The sequence below is a fragment of the Charadrius vociferus genome, unplaced genomic scaffold (assembly GCF_000708025.1).
Source record: "Charadrius vociferus isolate BGI_N301 unplaced genomic scaffold, ASM70802v2 scaffold15, whole genome shotgun sequence".
NCBI classification, from domain to species: domain Eukaryota; kingdom Metazoa; phylum Chordata; class Aves; order Charadriiformes; family Charadriidae; genus Charadrius; species Charadrius vociferus.
Genome location: NW_009650064.1, coordinates 13,692,615 through 13,710,776, shown reverse-complemented (window position 1 = coordinate 13,710,776; position 18,162 = coordinate 13,692,615).

The window sequence follows — 18,162 nt, the reverse complement described above, 5'->3', positions numbered from 1 at the left end:
TAAGAAATCAAAATGCTGAACTATTTGCTGTGATAAAAGTCATATAAGATGGAAGTATAAAGGAAGTTATAATATCCAGTGATAAAACTACAAACATGCAAATATGCATACATAGGTTGGTCAGAAATTAAGATACCTGGAACCCTTAATTCTGATGTATTGTGAATGCTGAATATTTGACTTTGCCACAGTGATATTTTTTAAAAAGTAAAATCAGCATCAGAGCCTTCTCCCAAGTCAAATAGATTTCAGGAGGTAACCAGCCTAAAAAGAACAATTGGATCCACTTTATTCATATGGATACTTTTCAAAAGGAACAGCTGTGAAGGGATTCCTTGCTTGGTGTGGTGTATTGTCTGACTTGATGAGGTCAGGCAGATATTTGGCAAGCAGACACATTCTCTAGCAGGGAAGGAATTTTTGTCATTTTTGGCCACCTTGTGCCAACTAAGCTAACGGGTACTAAAGCCACATAGGTCGGTCTGAAAAATTCTCTTAATTTTGTATTTCCAAGGCACCAAAAAGATAGAATAAATAAAAGCCATAACAAGGTACTGCCCTTCTCCAAGACATCAGAACTTTTTGACAGAATGGATAAAAAACTTTTAAGATTAATGGTCTTTCTCTCTCTCTGCATACTCACACTCTCATGTATTTGTTAATATCATTCTTAGAAATAACCATATTATTTTTGTTTACACCTTCCAAGATAATTTGGCCTTGAGAAAAAACTCAGCAAGACAGATTTCAATCCAAACAGATGAAGTTGGGCAAAACTCTAGGCAACTGAAAATTGTGTCTAATAATTGAAAACTTTATGGTAGACAGCAGAATGGTATACCACTATAATACCATCCTGCCAATACATGAGGACAGAACAACTGAATTTCTTGGTGACATCATCTTGCTGAAACCGGTGAGAGTATGCAAAGGCTTTTTTGGCTCATAGACATTCTAATACCAAGATGATGCCTAAGAGGAGGCTATGGTTCTGTTTGATTTAAGATTTGATTTTAAGTTAGTTGATTTATGCTCATTTGGGTTCCCTTTAAGATAGATATTTCAGTTGCCTGAGCTCAAAGTGGCCATATATGTTCTTTTAAGTCCAATAACCTCTAGGATTACATGGGGGCTCTTCTTAAGGCCTCTAAAAGACCTTTAGGCTTCCAAAAAGCACTGGAATGTTTTGAAGTAGAAACTTTTATCATAGGAAATGACAATATTATGTCCATCCTTGTCATTATAGATTTCTCACCAGACTTGAATGTTCTGTGGTAGACTGTATTGTTGAGTACTGTTAATAGTAGTCTCTTCAGTTTCTACCAAGTATGAATGGAATTTGTCTGAGTGGCATTGTTTTTTTTGTTTGCAGCTACAAAGCAAAGTTTGATCAGTAGATCTTATGGTCACAGAATGTCTTATGCAAGGCTGTAAGGCTTGCCATTTTAAATCTAACTAAAGGTCTGTTTAGCCAAATAATCTGTCAGATAAATCTCTAAAAGGAAATATAACTCTTTTTTTTTTCTTTAGAATTTCCATAGGCTTTTTTCTTCAATTCTAACTGTAGTTGACCATTATTACTACAATGTTCATCCATCACTTACCATTTTGGATGAGAACCCCTTTCATCTGTAACTGTCTCCCTAACGGACTATTGGCTTCCAGACTTGGTTTCCAGAAATGTCAGCTCCCCATGGATCAATAAATCAGTAAACAGTAAATTTTTTGGGTTTCTTCGTTCTTAGTGAAAACCAGTAGTTCATAGTCCTTCTACTTTGCTTGTTGCCAGATTTACATATAATTACCAGAAGTTTGGTGGTAACAGTGACTCACTGAGAAATCAGAAAGAATTTACAATTACTTCCCAAGAACTGATAGGGGATGCTGACTGCAACAACCTACATATTCTCCTACTTCTTCTACTTCATTGGAAGCATTTTTCCTATGGGCTGCTCACCCTTCCCATCTCTCTTATCTTTTGCTGAAAGCTATCAAGTATGACTATTATTTTAATTTGAGACATCTCATTGATCTGCCAGATGTTAGCTGTTTTTCCCTCATCCTCTTGTTTCAGTGCTTCTAAAAGTTGGCCTGTGCATTATGATCATTTGACAGCTGTTTCTTTACTGAGATTTATATTTAATATTCCTTGGCAATAGAACATGAGTTTGATTATCTATTTGCTACTCAACATACACCTTTCTGACAACATTTCCTGTTTGTGTGACAGTTGCATCACAGCACAGCATAAGCAATATTTGTCAAAGGGGCTAAATCCACTTTTACCTTGTTTCATAAAGAGAAATGCGTACAGGCAGACCATGTCAGATGTTCAGCAGAAGTGGCTTAGCATTTTCATATGCTCAGTGATACCGTGATTGCCTAGGTTCTACAAGATGTAGTCATGGGAGTGGACTAATTAGTAAACTTAAGGCCAGAAAGGGAAAGGTAGCCAAGAGAAATCATTCGACAATACCCTTTCTGATGCCTAAGCTAACTACATAACTAAACTATGTTTTGCCATGTAGCTGTTAACTCTGTCATATTTGGAAATAAACTATTTCTTCCCAGAGTATTTAAGTGTGTGTTTTACACTATATGGCTGTCCTTACGAGTTGAACGTGCCATCTATTTCCTTGCAAGCTAGGAAATATTCTAGTAAGATTCAGACAGCCCCTGAAGCATGCTTTTAAAGAATTCCTTTTCAAGTATGCTTAGGAACAGACACTGGGAATGTGTTCAGATATGATGATCAATATTCCATTATGACAATTTTTAAAGCAAATGCCTAAATTGACAAAGTTTTCCTGCATTTCTGGAGAGAGTCTTTGGAAGGGTAATCACCAGGCAGTTGCCAGTCAGTAACGAAGAATATGAAATACCTGTTTTCTTGGTAATGACTTCTTTAAGAAGCTTTTTCCCATATAGATCCCACAGTCATTCTCTTCTTCCCATGCACCTGTTGTTTTTCAGTATAAGGAACTCTGATGAGGATCTGGGTACTCTGAAGAGTGAGGTGGGTTTGTATAAAGACACATGAGGTGCTTAAATGATCCTGAGTTTGCATATATGGGATGCACACTCCAATACTGACACCTGTGAGATTAGAAACATGTCAGGGAACTCACCTCGGTTATACAGTAGGCAACAGTTTCTGTTGGTATATTTGCTTAAGAGAGGTTGTTTCCAGAGAAATAGCTTTCTGTAGCTTTCTTTTCTAACTGCATTTTCAAATACTGAGCTAAAACAATATGTAGGAAGGCAAATAGCAATCCAGTAAGTTTATCATAACATATATTCATCAGTTTTTACAATTAAAAATATTCATTCATAAGCCTAATATTTGTTTGTCTTTTACCACCAGTTTATTCTGTCACTGTAAGGAGAGGAACACAGTGACTGCCTGGTCTGTGAGTAAGATACATCTTTATTATTGAAAAAGTCTAAGAAGTGGGAAGGACGTATCTCTTCCAGAAGAAGTATTGAGATATTTTTTGTGCTGTCACCTTTTGCTTGGACACAATAAGAAATTGATGCTACTTTAAGGAAGTGGTGAACCTTGACACTTGTGGAAAAGCATTTTTGGAGATTAGTTTGAAGTAATTTTTGTGAGAAAAGAAGCTGATCAGAAATTTGAGATGAGCACATGGTTTGTCAGGAAAAAGGCAGAAGTTCATCTGTGTTAAATTGCAACCTTACAGAATCCAGCCCCAAGTTTGAAAAGTTATGACGTGCTGTTTGCCTGTAAATTGAACTGACATAGCAGTATTTTGTTACAGAAGCTAACCAGTGTCATCTAGATGTTTTGGACCTGGGAACTTATTCAGTTGGGACGTATTTCTAAAGAAACTCCCTAGAATTATAGGGACAGTCTAGTTACCTGTCTTTGAGTTTCTTTTGATTCTTAATACCCTCTGTACTGGGGAAAAAAAAAAAAAAGTTTTCTACAACAGGTGATCCATGCTGAATTTTACGTTCACCTGGACCTGCCTGTCTTGCTTACATAGGCTGTAAGACTGTTTAGGTGCAGAAGTAGAAGTAGCTTTTGTCAATGTCAAAGTAGATGACTTCATATCTTGTCTTGTCCTGTGCAAAATCAACAGAATTTGAGGATAAAGAAAAAAATAATTTTCTAAATCTACAAACTCAAGGTACTATGAAAGCTGCACCTTTCTGTGGAAACCTTAACAAAATTGTTTTATTTAGCCATGAATTTTTATGGGGAAAACAATAGTTATTTATAATCCAGATTACCTGAGGGTGTGTATGAGTACTCCTAATTATTAAATACACTTTCCAGATTACATAACACAGCACATAAATATACAGTATACAAAAAGCTGAAAAAATCTTTTTTTTTAGTCCTGCTGGAAAAGGGATTGGCATTAACCCATTTTGAATTTGTACCAGTTAGTTTGCTGAAATCTCTAAAAATACGAATTTTTTAAAGTTTATAATTTTTATTCTACTCAGGCCTACTTTCAGAAACTCTTCAGGAAAGTGACAAATTAATCCTTAAAGTCCTCACTCCTGTAAATATCTGTCTGCCCAATATGTAGTGTTAATAATTTATAAGTTTTAGGACCATGTAAGACATAAAACAATAGTACAAAACTTTAAAAAGAAAAATACTTACATGAAGCATTATTTTGATTTAGAAAACATTAAAATAGGAGAGATTTGTAGTAATATTCTTGAAAAAAACATTTACATTTTTTCCATGAGAAGAATGTTTCAATGGTTCATACCATTTTGTGACACATCTGTAGAACTTCACAATTACTTTCAGTTTGAACTGAGACAAGTAGTTGCATTATTTAGTGCCTAATGATATTCCTGGATGGAAATAAATCACCAAATTTTAAATAACTCATGCATAATAGTTGTGGTGACAGCAACATCTAACTCTTATTTAGCACCTTACATTCAGAAATTTCATGTTTTACTATGTGTAATTTAATTTATATTTTAAAAAAACCTAGGATTTCATATTTATGTGTGTGTATTCATATATATATTTTTGGGGTACAAAATGGATTTTTATATATAAGGATTTTGGAGCACAGAATAGTGAAGTGTTTTGTATTAGGTATCAACAAAGATAAAAGAATGAATACCCTTTGAATAAAGGGATGTGAAGAACACCAAGTTAGAACAGAAAGCAAAGGAGCGTATGAACTCACAGGAACCAGCTACTCTACAGCAACCGTCTTTGTGTATGGACTGAGAGTCCGTGGGAAAAAAATGCAATGAATTTTTTTGTTTTTCTTTCAGTGAAAAAGGGAATAGGTTACTCTGTGTTTACTGAAGGGAAAAAAAATGCACACAGTCTGACAATATTTGCATTCTGTCTTACTCCACAGTAATCTTCTTGCCCGCTCTGGAGATTTAAGTTAAATTCATTTTCTATTGATAAGGCCAAGTAAAGTGCAAGAAAACTACTTGTCTCTGCCTCCCCTTCCCTTGCATGTGTATTTGTAGAGGAATGCCTTTTGTTTGTTTGTTTCTTTATTTTTACTTTTAACTTGACACAGCTGAATGAAAAATAATGTAGTTTGATTGCTCATAATTTTCATCCCTGTAATTAATAAACAGGGATGAAAAGGACTGAGATCAGTGGAACAATATAATAAAATGTTTGTTTAAATTGGATACTTCTAGAAAAAGAAATAAAGATTTGGCAGGAATGAAAGCTTTTCCATCTGAATTATAGCATATAATCTAAACTGTTTTTAAGCTTAAAGAGCATGAAAATCACATGGCAAAACTAGAAGAAGAGATTGGCCCGACATAGGAAGAACTGCCACGTACAGGAGGAGCTTTTAAATGAGCAGTCTCAGCTCAAAATTCTCCAGCTGGGCTGTGGTGCAGTGGAAAAACTGATAAAATACCACAGTACTCAGGTAATAGCCTTGGTATAGCATGTGAAATTGAAGCTAAATATTTGAAGTAACATAGGTGAATGTTCTTAGATGATTTTTCCACTGGATAAGGAAATAACATTAGCTATAAAATTCACTTTTAACACAAACATGCATGATATTACTGAAAATATTTAGTCAATATTAAAAAACATTGTGGGTGGGATTCATCTAGTCTAACTTTAGGTGTCTACAGTCTGGGTGGGAAGATATGAGGTAGGTGTCTATGTTCCCATTATGGTCATTGGAGACATAATCAATTCAGTGAGTGGAATCAAGGGCTGAATAAATACTGAGCGACTCAAGTATTAAAGTCTGTTTTCACATGAGTTGAAAACCTCTCCAGATGACCGTACAACCGGGTCTCCGCTCAATGTAATGGAAGTGTAGGTATGCAGTCACACATAATCATCTAAATGCAGATGTCCAAATTTTTTACGAGAATAATCTGATCTGATAGGTTACCTTTTCCCAGCAATTAATTAAATGATACAGAATTATTTTATTTATTATTCTATTTTTGTTATTAATAAGTGTACTAAATATTTCACAGGCATAAATACTAGTCATTGCTCTGAACAATATCCAATATATAAAGAAAATGATTTAAAAGGGAATGATTTATGGCAGAGAGAAAAAAAAAAAGTTAAAATAATATATGATTTTCCCTGTGACTGAGTCTTCTATTGTTTAGGGGATTTGTTCTTTTGGAGTTTGGGTTTGTTTGTTGTTTTTTTTTTTTTTAATAGGAAAAAAAAAGGATGAGAGACTGTGTTTAGATCAGAAAGTTGGGGGGAAAAAAAAGAATAAGTAGAATGACTAATACAGTTTTTCCACCCTACTGTTAATAGAAGGGACTAATGGAGATGGGTTATTTGTTGTATTATTTTAGTACAGTAGTGTATTAATTTTGGAGCTTGACTGAGCCTTGAACAGAAAGAATACAATAAAATGTATTCAACTGAAATTTGTTGCCCCCTGTGGGCTGTATGGTAGCAAAGTGTTTCCATTGAAAACATTTAAACATTTGGGAGAAGGGGCCGGAAGATACTTGGTGAAGAAAACAAACAAGTTCTAGTTTGTCAAGGTTTCATTGCATACAAGTTCTCTGGAAATATTAGTTGAAGAAATACTACAGCAAACTTGGATTTAATTTTTCACTTAGTTTTATGATAAATATTTTACATTTCCAGTATTTTTAATATATAACATCATTAGGATATAAAAACAAATTTAAAAATACAGTAAATTGCTTGTCATTTGCTTGAATAAGTATTTTTTTAATAAGATTATTTGACAGTGTAGAAAGATTTAATGTAAAGATAAATATGCAGTGAAAGACTAATCAAGCAATTGAAATTGTTACTAATGACAAAGCTAGGGTTATCAATGTAACATAACACAAATTGCTTTATGAATATATGATTCTCCTCCAATAGAGGCAAATTGCAACTGGGAACAACTGGTTCCATTAAGCTTCTGAATTAGTTAGTTCTCAAGCCAAGTAACTTGGGAAGGTACATTGTAGGTTTCATCTTTCTGAAGACTCTATTTATTATCTTTACTTATGTAAAGAGTTCATTAGAAAGAGTTTTACATTGAAATATGGTAACTTTTTAGCCTCCTTTAATGCAGTCACGCAAGTCTTTTAACTACCAGACATAAAACTGCTTAATTCTGCAGATATTAATGGATCCGTATGTCATAAAGCCAGAAGAAACGCTGTAATCGAGTCTCATATGTAGCACAATGCAGGCCATAGGACTTCAGTAAATTAAGCAGTACCTTGTGTCTAAGTAAATGTGATTGAAATAGAGTGTATTAAAATAAAGCATACATTTTTTAAATACATCCTTGACTTTAAATAGTCAGTGATACAGAATTCATGACAATCCTGCATAGGTTGCCTCAGAAAAGCTCACTTTTGAAAACATGCAGCATGTTGATTCTGTACCATTTTAGCCTCTTACTCAGAAAGTCATATGAAGCCTAATATACGACAAAAGTACTTTTTTTAATCGTCTTTATCAATAATATTTGAAATATCATAAAATTAATACAGCAGGTGGTAGGAAAAGATGTATACATCCACAGTAGTTAGTATCAATTACATTCATTTTAATTTGTTCTTTGTATCTACAGTTAATTCAAATTAGTGTGGATTTATGATATCAGCCCTTCTGATAGTTTGACTGGAATAGATGAGTATCTGCCAGGGTGAAATTGTTTGAACCACACAGTTAAACCGTAAAAAGTATTGCCTGAGAATCAGTGGAGCAGTAGAGCATTAGTTACTACTTTTTAAGAAACCTTTCCAGGTTTCCAAGACTAGAAATTCTCTAGAAATCTTTTTTAATAGTGCTTCAGAAATTCTTAGGTATGTTTTACCTAGGCAAGTTAAAATATATCTATACCTCTGTGGTTGCAATCACTTTTATTCTAAGCCAAGATACTGTGTAACTTGTACTTTTGATTTCTCCATTTTCTTTCTTTTTGGGGGGGAGTGAGATCGATATATATAATGCTATTGAACAAATAACAGAAACCATTGTATTTTTATATTCAAGTACTTTGAATGAGTTACATCCCATTCTTTTATTTTTGTGAGATTTCTTCTCTTAAGATACTATGTTTTTGTATGTATGCACATTTGCAAATGATTGTGTGCATGCAAATCAATGTTCCTGAGTATGTCCATGTGCCAGTTGTCATGTAAAATTTAAAAAAAGTTTAGGGCATGTTTTCACCTCAAAGGCATGACTTTTTCAAGGTTTCTTTTGCAAGAAGAATCATTAACTTTTAGTTTTACAATTAATGCCTACTCATGTGTCTTAAATTGGTATCCAAAATAGAATTCACCAGAACTTTTTTTTATTATTTTTTTTTTAATAGTATTATTTCTCTACAGGGGGTATTGTTCATAATTTTTCAGTTAAAGAATTTTGTGGTAAGTATACCTTAACAGCTCAAATACACCAATTTTCTCTGAAGTCTCTGAGGAAAACTCAGATTTTCTCCTCGGAGTCTAGTTTTCAAAACCATGTTTTGAAAGTCTTCACAAAGCTAATTTTAGATGTTTAGAAGTCTGGTAATCTAAAATGGCTTAACTGACCTTGGTTCAGATTTTGTTTACCATGTTTTTGAGAACATTATTCCATTAATGATTTAGAAGTCAGCAGCATTATGATATCAAGTGTTTCTAATTAGATCAAATTACTCAGACGGCTAGTTTGTTTGTCTCTGACAACAGTTATTAACTGGTATAGTGACTGCTAGAACAGAATCTCATAGTGTTATATTCCATCTTAACTTATAAATAACTTTCTATCAATAGTGTTATCAGTAAACTTCTTTGTGTATGTGTTACAGACTCAATCTGTCTAAAATATCCAATATCTATCAGATGATCCTTTTGATTTTGTTTCCCTTCAACAAATAGCTGCTGTCGAAGGTGGAAGAAATACTTTCATTTTCTAGTGGAATTTCTTTTCATTTCTCCCATTGTAATGGTTTTGCAAGTGAGCAATTTCATATTTTATCACAAAATAGGTTGAGGCAGGTGCCCAGAGGATGAGGAGAATGGCATACTCCATTTTCTTGTGGCATATATTGAATTTTTAAGAACATATTTGCTGGGGCTTCTGCTGATTTAGTCAAATTTTAGCTTTAGATAGGTAATTATTTTATAAACATTTTTTTCTGTTCTGAAATTTAACCTCTCTTCATTCAGACTTCATGATTTCTGCATTTTTGCATATAGTACAGTGTTTGTTGTTAGCAATCAATATAGTAAAAACCATAGTGTAAATGTGAAAAATCAAATAAAGAGATAAATTTTCAGGGTGAAAAAACAGGACATTGCTTTATATATTTTTTTAATACAGAATAAGACAATACCTAATAAAAAAGTTTCATTTGTTTTCTTGTTGCTAATTACTGTTACTATTGCTCTATCAGTAGCTATTTTATTATAGTCTTTTAATTGCTATAGGACCATATGTTTTAAAACTCTTCTAACTACACTAGCTTTTTCAGGCATAGCCTTATCTTTTAAAAGGATAGTATACCTTAATTGCACTAGTAAAATGACTGTTGGTGGAAATGCATTCAAGTAGAGGTGATAATACCTGTAGAAAGTGGAATTAAGGGTACATTGTCCACATTTGCTTCATTGCATCACTAATATTGTTGGAAAATAGGGACTAATAAAGACACCTCTGAGTGAGTGCTAAAAAAGGAAAAATATAAGAGTTTCAAAAAATTAGTCCAAAGTGTCTGAGAGTCATGTCTATGAAGACTCACTCTTTCATTTCTCTTTATTATTCCTTAATCGGGACTATTGCTTGTAAGTCATGTGAGACCATTCTGCAAAATGCATGGCAGTGGAAAATTTATTTCTAATTTGGTATAATCTCAGGAGACATTCAAGACACCCACATGATATACTACTTAGTAGCAACCTGAATGGGGGGTTTGAGTATTTGTGCATGTGCTGCTGCTCTACCATTTCTGCTTATGCAACATTTTAGTTTCTGTATCTAAAATACTTTAGAAATTATAGTTTTAGTTTACTTTATTTTTCTCATTGTTCCTCAATAATCCTTTTATTTCCAGGTTAATTTAAGGAAATCTGTAGAGAGCTACATGCAAGTTCCTTGCTGCAAAATGAAAATTTCTAGAATTGTAGCTATTATGTACTTACACCAACCACCTGACATGCTATGTACTGTATCCACTCTACAACAATTTATGCTTATGTAAATTGGGATGTAGAATAGTTGATGTCTTTTGTGATATATCACTTCATGATTTTTATCTTCTAGGTCATATATAATTGAACAAAAATCTTAGACTTGCTAAATCAACTTCGCACCACACCAGGTAACTACACAATGAAGTAATGTTAATTTAGAGACAATATTATGATATGAGAGGAATTCTAGTCTGTTCATATGTGAGAAGTCATATTAGGGGAAGAGAAACTGCTTTGAAATAAGTAATACCCTATATCTTACAAAGCTTGGGATAGAAAATACATAGGATAGTATCTTCTTCCCTCTTTTTATGCTGTCAGTGTGTGGATGTGATTGCTATTACACTCTCCTTATACATCTAGTAGAGATCATGCTGCGGTAAGGTTACAGCTCCTGGAGCAGTTCCACAACCATTGAGAAAATTAAAGAGCTGAAATACACAATTTCTATTTTACTGTTTATCCTCTGTATTAAATATACATAGAGATGGCATCCAGTTAATATTTGATAGAAGGGAAAAGGCCCTAAATGTTCAAGTATATTATCCATATACCTGATTTTTAATTTCCTTTCTTTGACGGTATTTCCCAATAAAATATACAGCATGTTTGACAAAGTCTTTCCCATTTTGTGCCTTTATTTTCTGGGGGGAATACTAGGTCATGGTTGCAGATGGGGAAAAATAGAGGATGAGAAAATATTCTGCACTGAGAAAACATTGTGCTCTCTTTCAATGTTTGGTGATGGAGAGAGAAACCGAAGCCTGTCTAGATCATTGCATTCAGGATAGATTTAGGAAAAGATCTTTAAAAAGAGATATCAAAATCATCATGTGTGTATATATGTAACGTTAATGTACCTGTGCTGCAGAAGAAAAAAAATAGTTTATTACTGTTCATATTTGATGTCCAAAGTATGATGAAATTACTAAAATGTTATTCAGTTAGCAGGAGAGAAGGAAATGTCACATAGTTAGCAAGCAACCAAGCACCTTTAGATATCCATAAGAAACTGTAAATTTAAGATACAAGGTCAGAATTTACAGACTATGACCTCACGTGTATTTAAGTGTGCGGAATCTGTTTACTCACCAAGTAAAGAATAAATGGACCTCCTACAGGAAGATCAAATGATAGCCACTAAGATTTGCTGCATGCAGTGATTCCATTTCTTTCTTGAAAGGTTTTTGTTCAAAGGTTGAGTTGTATGAAAAATTATTAGCAAGGCTGCAAGGGGCTATTGTTATATATATAGCAGTAAGAATCTTGAATTCCTTAAGAAAGAAACGTTCAGGTTTTAAAAGGGCCTAAGTCTATGGGAAGGTAAGTGCAAGTATATGTTGACAAGGTAATACTTTGTTTCATCATCTAGCACTGTGTAAAATTTTCCACAGAAATTATTGCACATGGTTACAAATCAAAATATTTTTAAAAGCTTAAATATCTACTGACTGTGTATTGTAACATAAATAATGATTAGGAAAAAGCAGGAAAATATATAAGGTGTCATATAACTATTGTCGCTTTGTAAATATTTGAGGATGGGGCAGTAGAAGATGATTAGCTCTTTGGTAAAATAAAAGATTCTGCTTTCTTTGATTCAAAGTCTGTTTTCATTGAATGCCTAGAAATTTTAGTGTCTTTTTTTCCTCAAGAATTTCTTCCCCTTATTCATGTTCCTTTTTCATTTTATCTCTTTTAAAACAATTTTTAGGTTTTCTATTATTTGATTATTTAGTTTTACATTTCCAGTGTTTCCAACTTTCCCAGTTCCAATTCCCTCCCATCATTCTGCTTAGACTGTCAGGCTGAAATTGCTCTGATGGGTCAAGGCATGTGTGTTACCAGGAGAGAGTATCATGGAGACGTGTGAAGAAGTTTGGGCTGTTGTTCCCATTCATAACATGCTATGTATATCTTCATTGTCCTTGTAGTCATCCGTGTTAAATGAGAGTGGCAATACTTTCCTTCAAGTGTAGAAATGGGTCTTGCTTTTTACTGAACCGTTCACAATTTTGCCAACCAAGTTGAGCAGGCAAAAATCATACTTCAAAATAAATTCAAAATTTTATGTTGTGTAGGTCTGATGGCCATAAGATTTCTTCACTTACAAAAATCGTTGTTTTCTGGAGCAATTGGTCAAGGACAAGGTCTTCTCACTGCTTCTGAATCAGTAGGAACAAGAGCTATTTCATGTTTCTCAAGAGGTCCATAAAGATAACTGTACTATATTATCATGTTCTACACTATACCAATAGTTTAGTTACAGATTTGCAATGAATATTTGTCCTTTCTTCAACACCTTTAACCAGTTTAATTTCTCACTTCTGTTTTCTGTGCTGTACTTCCCTCCATATAGTTGTTTCTCTCCAAATCTTTCTTTCACTAAATTTTTCCTGGTCTTCCTTACTTCAGCAGTTCTGCTGTGGATGTGCGCTGCACTGTATATTTGACAACTTATCTGAAGATATGGCAGTATTAAAGTGTAGTATAGAGAGACTTGAGTTAAATTTCAACTAGATTACTCCATTTCAAACTACAGCCTATACAGATCATTTTCAGTTCAGTAGCAGCTGTGAATCATACCCTTCACTCCCTGCCAAAAAAAAAAAAAAAAGTGTTGGGGGGAAAGCTCTTGCATTCTACTTTATATTTCAACAGCTATCCTGTGACTGGAACCCAAACAATTTGAGTTAAAACTTAACAAAGTATCCCCCAGTGTTACACTAGAGACATTCTTTTATCTGTAATGTTGGTGAACCTAAAAATTAATGTTACAAATTCTCTGGTTCTGCTTCAAGAAAGTTTGGTTGTTAGGCTGATGTCTCACATCTGTGCAAAGAAAATACTGTTTCACCACCTGCAACATCTCTATAAGTAAGGGAAGAGATGTCTGGTTTTCTGTAGTAAGCAAAGATGCTGGAATTTCTGCACATTAATATATCCTTTGTTCTTTTCTTCTCAAGCTCAACTTCTTGCTGTGCACATATAAATTTTGTCTCCTCTTCTTTACTTAGCACTAGAATGCTCAGTCGCAGACTTCTGTGTGACAATGAATCAACTGGCTGTATACTCGATTCCCATAATGGAAATGAGGGCACTGGGGACCGTATGACACAAAAAAATTTCCAGAGGTCTTCCAAGTGTCACTACAACTAAGTTTCTACATAGCTTTTTGACTCTACATTTAAAGTGAGTGGAAAAAGTTTACTACTGATATTGACTCTGCTACATTAGAGGAAAGTACTCTGTGTGTTTGAAATACTTCTAATAATAGAAAAGCTTATTTCTTCTTTCTGTTATTGGAAATCTTGTTTCCACTTTTTCATTTGTGTGACAGTTATACAGCATATTTTATGTTTATCTTTAATTACTTTCAGAGGAAAGAGGTGAGCTATTTGCTCTGTTTCAGGTTTTGATATTTGAATGTTCAAGAAAACAAGGAACCATGAGCAGAATAATTTACTTTATTCTCATTTACAAAATCCCAGCTTCTTTTTTTCAAAATTTATTTTATTACTTTTCCCTGTGATTAAATGTTCATTATTAAAGAAAAGATGTTTAAAATTGCTAAACCTAATTACAGAAACATTCTGCAAATGTGCTTTAAGCATCAAATAACTTTCCAATAACATTCTGATATTCTTATATTGGTTATTCTTTTGTTTTTATAGAGTTCGTATTCAGCCTGTATTTTTTATTTATTTTATTATCTTGCAACATATTTGTCATTACAAATAGTCTAAACAGTGACAAAATCAACTTGGTTTAGATATCGACTAATACCTAGTCTGTTAAAAAATGCCTTGACTCTTTTATAATTCCTTGTCTCAAAACATTCATAAAAACTCCAACAGATATCTTCAGCTGCACTGTAGATCTTTAGCTGGGATTTGAGGGAAATATTCTGTCTTGCCAGAGAGGAAAGGATAAGCCCCTGTTGTAATGTAGTCTTAATATTCACTGTTTGAATCATTTCCCTGGGCTGCTTAAACTAATTTTGTTGTTGTTGTTGTTCTTGTTGTTTGTTCTGAGGTACTAGCTCTCCAATAGGCTGCGGGGCTTGGCGATAAGGGACAGAATCACCATGGTTTTGCAATATAGTAGAAGGACTCACTTGAAAGAAGATAATGAGTCCCTGATTTGTTCGGAAAGCTCAGTTCTTGTCTTGTCTTACCTGCTTTGGCATTAAAGTGTGCAAGAGTACCAGTTCTGTCATCACAAGACTGAGATTTTACAAGTGTAAATCCATATGATTCTAGAAGCAATTCTAGAGCTTTATGCTGTACTATATAGCGCTAATTCTTAGGTAGTCTTCACAATGTCAATTGCTCAAAGTGTTCTGCAGTTTTTCCAGAGTCACAGAGAAGTGTGTTAAATTTACATGATACGGAAATATTTTTTAAGACTACATAACTCAAGACAAACTTGATAGTACTACTTCAGATAGCGTAAAGAAAAATGTCCCATTCATAGTGAAGGTTTACTGAAAACTCCTCTGTGCATCCTTTTACATGAACGTGCAATGTCCACACACTTTTTAACAAGGCCAGCAAGACCATGGTATTGTTAAAGACTGATATGTTTTTCATATAAAAAACAATCATATATATTCATAACACAAATTAAATATATCTCAAACTGTATATATATATATGTATTTACGTAGTTCTAGTTCTATTGTTTCTATCTGCTAGATAGATAGAAGATCTTAAGGTCATTAAGACTTGATCAGGTTGTCCCACTACCCTGACGAAAACAGCAGTATACTTCCCTCTTCCTGTAGTTTCTGGTTCTTTTCTGGTTTCCATTACCAGTCAAAGTTTACTTCAAAAAACTGACTAGACCTGGCAACTTTTTCTTGGTGTAGTATAATCTTTAGTCTTACTCTTGATCTGGTCTCATAATTTTCTCTTTGTGCAAAATGATAAGGATTTGAGAGGTGGAGGCTGTAAAAAATTTGCCTCTTTCCACACATCTGCAAATATGAAATGAGACTTTGAACTGAGTCTGGCTGGAATGGAGTTAACTTTCTTTATAGCAGCCTGTATGATGTTGGGCTTTGCATCTGTGGCTAAAAGAATGTTGATAAATAATCCTTTATCTATTGCTGAGCACTGCTTGCATAGCGTCAAGGCTTTCTCTCTCCACCTCATGCCCCATCAAAATAAGTAGGCGAGGCTGGGAGGGAACATAGTTGAGACAGCTGACCTAAACTAACCAAAGTGATATTCCATACTCTATGCTGTCATGCTCAGCAATAAAAATCTCAGGGAAAAGAGTAGGAAGAGGGGAAGTGGCTGTGGTCTTTGTCTTCCCAAGTAACTGTTATGCATGCTGGGGCCCTGCTTCCCAGACAGTAGCTGGACATCTGCCTACTGATGGGAAGCATGGAAAGAATTCCTTTTTCTGTTTTATTTCTTGCACAGCTTTTGCTTTCCTTATCGAAGTGTTGTAATCTTGATCCATGAATCTTCTTGCCTTCCTTCTGTTTTGTCCTTATCCTGCAGAATATGGGAGTGAGCAAGAGGCAAGTATCGGTGCTGGCAGGGGTCAGCCCACCACGGACTTTAAATGGGCAGACAGTGAGACTGTATGCATGTAAATACAAACACACACACACACACATATATCTGTATAAATAGATTGGTGTTGAGTTCTGTTTATTAAACATTTTTTTTTGCAATGGGTTGTCATTGGTATAGTGTGAAGCAAATCATATCACAAATTAAAATGCATAGAAATGAGAACACATTTTTTTCCACCTGGAAAAAAAAAACCCAATACAAATATTTACAGACTTCATTTCTCTGCATGAAAAATCCATGACCTGAAAAGGGCACTTGTTCTCACTGTGGTTATGAGGCTTGTATCAACATCTTTTAAGTAGCTAAAGAATATCCCACATCTTTTGGAAATAGAAATCCAGTGGAAGTTTCCTGTGAGGGAAAAAAACTTAAAACCAGAGGTAGGAGATTAGCAAATTGCAAATTAAACAAGTCAGAAAGGACTCAAAAGGCCAGACCACATACTCTCTAACCATCAGTAAAACTCAGAAAATAAAAAATATATCTTAAAATATCTTAAAAAATATATCTTAAAATATTTATGCACATATACATGCATTTGCAATGCTACCAAAAATGTTTCTATTGCATTTGTTCTTCTGGGTTAATAAAATGGAAATTCAGAGGAGCGGTGAAACCTGTATGACATAGCTATCAAAATATTCATTACAAACAAAACTCTTCATGCTTTTTAGCAGTAGATGTTATTTTTATCCACGTTTTGATGTCAGCGTTAATATCTCTCTGTCATTCCTAGCTTGCAAGTACACTTCTTACTTAATTTGGCAGCATTAATTTTCCTTCTCCAACTTTTTAAATTTGTATTTCTTCAGAAAAACTAGCGTTCTGTTGTCAAGTATATTTTTGTTCTAGTAAGCAAATCATCACTGACCTTTTCTAGATTGTCTACAATGTCCCTTATTTGACATGATTAACACTATGTAATTTATCGATCATTTTATTGTAGCATAAGTACGGTATAATAATTAAAGTGCAGTGTATGCTGTAAATGTAATTTTTCTCCCACGCATTTATTCCTGAGGTATACTTTTTTCCCACTGTAGTCTCTTCCTTGTTTTTTGGAATTAAGATGTCATTAATGAAGGAGGTTAGAGAAGGAAACCTCAGAAAAAATATTAAGTTTGATCTAAATGAAATTCATAAGATGTGCCCTGTGTATAAGTTTCTTAACTGAAAAGTTAGCAAAGAATATAGCTCCAATATATTCCCGGTGTTTTAATTTGGGACATTATACCTTAAAGTTGTACCATGCTGAACACTACAAAGTTGGACTGAATAGGTATTTTTCAAAGGAAAAGGTCTACACATCTAGATGCATGGTAGATCATGATTAGAACTTTGAATTTAATTGAATCAGGGTACAAAACCATTAATGAACGAATGTAAAACTGTGTATTAAAAAGAAAACACAGGCAAATATTTTTTTGAGCTCAGGCAAACACATTTTTGAGCTTTATTTGACAAAATGGATCAGCACAGCTTAAAGCAGTATGAGAGGAGTTCTGAAATGGCACCTGCCTACTTATCCATTTGTAATATTGACAGAACATAGATTTGTAGTATGCAGAGTTGACAATTTCCAACCGGATGTTGAAGCACTGATCTACATGACAGGAATTGTGATCATTAGTTGCCATGCTTGAAAAGGATGTAGACAGATTCAATGTGGTTAGGTGCAATCAGTCCTGAAATTAATGCATAAATGGAAGAGACACTTTTTCATTATTGCCTACTTTGGGGGAAACAGTGGGTGCAGTACTGTCAGAGTTCAGACTGATAGATATTGATACAAATCATTTTTATATGATCTGCCTATTTATTAGAATTGCTTTTCTGCTCTCTATATGGAAGTCCATGATGCATTACATTCTGAACTTCCCAATGTTCAGATTGCTGTTCT